Here is a 4,355-nt window from a genome sequence, read left to right as displayed (position 1 = left end):
TTGAACTGTCAACTTGAATCCTATATGCTGTAGTGTAGGCTACTTCATTGAACAAAGTCCACCAGGGGTATATACTTGGCCTCCTACTTTTTCCCCCACACAATAAATCTCTTCACCAAAAATAGCCTACGAGCTCACAACACGTTCCCAACATGGTACGTTGTGAGCTTGTAGAACCGCTATTTTCTATTAAGGTTTGCCCCAGAATAGGGACACTATAGGGTTCATGATTGATTTTAATCATGCTGATTTTAAAGGCTGTCTGAATCTAAGCCAACGACTTCTGCCCACTTGTCTGGGTTTGACAAGTGGGAAAAGTTCTAAACCTGTGAATCAGGGAAAACTTAGAGCGTTGGGTCTTCAACGTTTTTTCAGGCCAAGGACCCCTTAGCAGAGAAAGAGATGAAGCATGGACCTCCACTACATTGTATAAAATTGTGTCGCAGGATAAAACCTTTAGCGATTTGATAGCTTCATTGACTATCATCAGAGTTGTGTAAATCAATGTTTTTTGTTTATTTCAGATATTTAACCACTTTAGTCCTCAATACTAAGTAAACTTGAACTTTGGCAATTTTTGCTTTTTTTCCTTCTACACCAAACCTCTTTGCTGAAGAAGAAAAGGTATTGGAGTGGCTAGCACCGCTCAATAAAAAAAAGTTCTTATCACACAAAGATTTGGCAGCCCCCCCTGTAGTAACTCTGAGGACACCCTAGGGGTCCCCTAGTTGAATACCCCTGCTGTAGAGGAAGATTCTGAAGATTTGCTATTTTGTCTCACCTATGTTTAAAGAAACGGTTATTTTCCAAGAAACAGGTTAGTGTTTGACTAAGCAATGAGGGTGGGGGTGAAATTATTATTGTCAAGTAAAAGAAATTGATAAAATACAGACTCTAGCATCAAAGATTTATGGGCGAACAGTTAGCCAACGCCTTCAAATGTTTTGGCAGAGCAGATATAATTGCCTTAAATAACTGAAAGGAGTGAAATAATTCCAGTGAAACGAAGTCAGACAAAAACAGTCTGCTTTTGATCATGGAGGGGGCGGAGCACGTATAGTACTCAGCCTGCTATTTTTATCCCTTTTGTCTGCTTCTCAAATTAAGCATTGGGCTGTTTATTGCTGCACCAGCAGTTAAAGCTGCCACTTCTATCAATGTAGGTGAGTAGGCTACATTTCAGGTTTTAATTACTGGAATGTGACTTTATGGCCACAATCTGAACTTGGCTTTAATCAAATTGACCCTGTGTCCCTATTTTCGGTATGTGTTGTCATATAGCTAGATACAGAGTTTGCTATTTTTGTCTATTTGTTCTATCACAACTATATAGTACACTATTGCCTGTGATATTCAGCAGCACCCCTCCCACAGTGGCGCACACTGACACAACTCCCCTAAAGACTTGAAAGACGTTATCTGTGAATGTCAGGCATTCTTTGGGAAGTGGTAGAGAAACTTGGAGAGCATGCTGTTTTTCTCTTCCAACACTATCACATTCCTCTGGGCTGCCGAAGAGAACCATGGCAGCAGAAGAACCAATTTCCCTTTTAAGATAGGCTAAATTGGTGCCCTATGGCTTTATGGATATCCTTCGTTAGTACCTATAGTTATACTTCTTCATTCATACGATGGGCTTGTTCTCAATGCATTGGCAGCTCATGGTAATCAATAGGCACAACTGTACCATTTTTCTTCAAAGTCCCACCCCCTACCATTTTGCCCGAATGCTGGCATTCTCACTCCACAATGAATATGACAGACATATATAAGAATAAAAATCAAAGGTTTGAAGTGAGCAGTGGTGCATGTGTATGTGCGTGGCTGTGTGTGCGCGTGCGTGTGTGTACAGGCCCTACCAGTGGTCACCAGCGGTTTTGCAGCAGCTCATGCTACGGACGGACCAACTAACTAACTAGCAAAGCCACCCACCCATAGACAATATGCCTTCCGGTTGGTTCTAGCGGAAGTGGCGGAAGTCCTGCGTTTAACGGAAGTTACATCATGTGTTGCAGTCTTCCGGTGAAATTCCCACGGCGGAAGTTGAACGCTTTCTGCCTTATATTGTCACCAGGCTTTTCTCTTCGCAGATGAGTAAAGCCTGGCTACGCGAGGCTACCTACGGACAAAGTCACTCACTCTGAGGAGCGGCTGACCACCGCTCAAAAACAAAAGTTTTATTTTTCCTGGTAGGTATATAAAATAAAATAAACGATACATGGAAATGGAGACAGAGAAATGACCGAGGAGAGAGAGAAGGAAATAAAGCCTTTCTCTTGTTTCACTGGGAATCCATATTGTTTTAGCTCCCATTTACAGTAGCAGGAAGCAATGCTGGATTCTGTGAAATGAGAGAGCACCTCGTGACGTGTGTGTGTGTGTGTGTGTGTGTGTGTGTGTGTGTGCGTGTGTGTGTGTGTGTGTGTGTGTGTGTGTGTGTGTGTGTGTGTGTGTGTGTGAAGGAGATAGAGATTGTCCTCATGTGCGTCTACACTCTACAGTGTCCATTGCTAGATTGATTGTTGTGAGGAAGAGGAGATATATATGTTCTCTTTTCCATCAATAATTTCTCTAGAGGACAAGCCTAGAGCACAGTAGCCCATCATACTGTAGAAGTGACATCTTTACAAGAGTTGTGACAGATTATGTGCTTCACGGGATGTGTGTTTGAGCATGCACAGTGGAGGCTTCTGTGGCAAGAGCAGTGTCAAATAGGGGGGCGACAGTGCAGGAAGAGTGAAAAAGATGCAACAAAAGAGTATGTGTGAGAGGGGGGCGGTGGAGGTGCACTGTGTGTGCAAACAGGCAGTCAGAAAAGAAAGCGCAGTAAAAAGAGTAGGCCTACAATGTCACAAAGTTAAAAAATACCGAATACTCTATTAGAAGTTTGCATAGGAAAACGTACAGGACATTCGCCTACAGTTCAAGGATGATACCTTGTCGTCAGCTTAAGGATACAGATACAAGCTGTTACAGCCTTGTTTGCATGGGGGTCCCTTTGTAGGCTACTCAATGCATACAATTTACAGTTCATAAACATTGCTTATTTTTGGATTGTTCTTATAATCTTATTTCACAGTTGCTTTGACAATGTAAACCACATGTTTCCTGTTCCATAAAGTCCCTTTGATAGAGAGAGAGAGTGAGAGAGAGAGAGAGAGAGAGAGAGAGAGAGAGAGAGAGAGAGAGAGAGAGAGAGAGAGAGACCCACACACACATCACACGCGGAGAGAGAGAGAGAGAGAGAGAGAGAGAGAGAGAGAGAGAGAGAGAGAGAGATAGAGAGAGAGAGAGAGAGAGAGAGACCCACACACACATCACACGCGGAGAGAGAGAGAGAGAGAGAGAGAGAGAGAGAGAGGGAGAGAGAGAGCGTCCTCCTAATCACAGAGAGCAACAGCAGGGAGAAGCAGATAGAGCGAACGGAACGACAGAACGTGAAAGTGAGAAAGCTGGAGAGAGAAGAAGGATAAGGAGAAGACGAAGAGGGAGGGTGACAGTCAGCGAGGGGGGGGGTGAAGGCTTAATTAATTCAGACTGGATGGATGGGAGGAGGGATGTTGTTGCTTGCTGTCCGTCGCCGTGCTGCTGCATGTAGCCGCGTGTTTGGACACACTGGCTGCTGCTGCTGCTGACTGACTGACGCTCACTGACTGGAAAGCACCAGAGCCACAGCTCCCTGTCCATGCTGTCCCCGATGCCCGCGCACAGAGAGCGGACTGGGGATTCCAACACGAGGAGGAATATTACTGGGAAGGTCGGAGAGGTAGGTGATAAATCATAAAATGACGTTGACGTTGATTATGCATCACTGTTTTCCTTTTTCTTTTCATCTCTCTCTCTCTCTCTCTCTCTCTCTCTCTCTCTCTCTCTCTCTCTCTCTCTCTCTCTCTCTCTCTCTCTCTCTCGCCCTACGCTGCTGTTGATCGAGGGGTTCATTGACCAGGGCGTCATTTATTGGGGCATCAGGGGATGGCTATTGCCACCCCCTAGTGTTCACATTTAACCTCAAATTCAATTATTTTATGAACACTGTAGGAATCATTTATGAACCACTTTCAATGTGGCATCCCTATTTTGGGAATGTCATACAGGCGAACATCTTCAAACATTTCCTCCTTTCGCTATCACACAATATATAATTAAATATGTTTTAGAAATGGGACTTAAGTGGTAACTGGTAACTTTCTCTTTTGCTACCATTTATTTCTTCATGAAATTACGCATATTTCTTTCTCGCCCCATGCATGTTGCTGTTGATGGAGGTTCATTCCGCCTCCTGTTATGTCTTTCTTCGCTATATCTGTCCCTGTTCTTGTCTTCTGTGCATTTTAAATTCCATTTCATTCATTTTA

The sequence above is a fragment of the Nannobrachium achirus genome (assembly GCF_963921795.1).
Source record: "Nannobrachium achirus genome assembly, chromosome: 22".
Lineage (NCBI taxonomy): Eukaryota > Metazoa > Chordata > Actinopteri > Myctophiformes > Myctophidae > Nannobrachium > Nannobrachium achirus.
The sequence above is the reverse complement of the archived record's forward strand: the minus strand, read 5'-3'. Positions refer to the sequence as shown.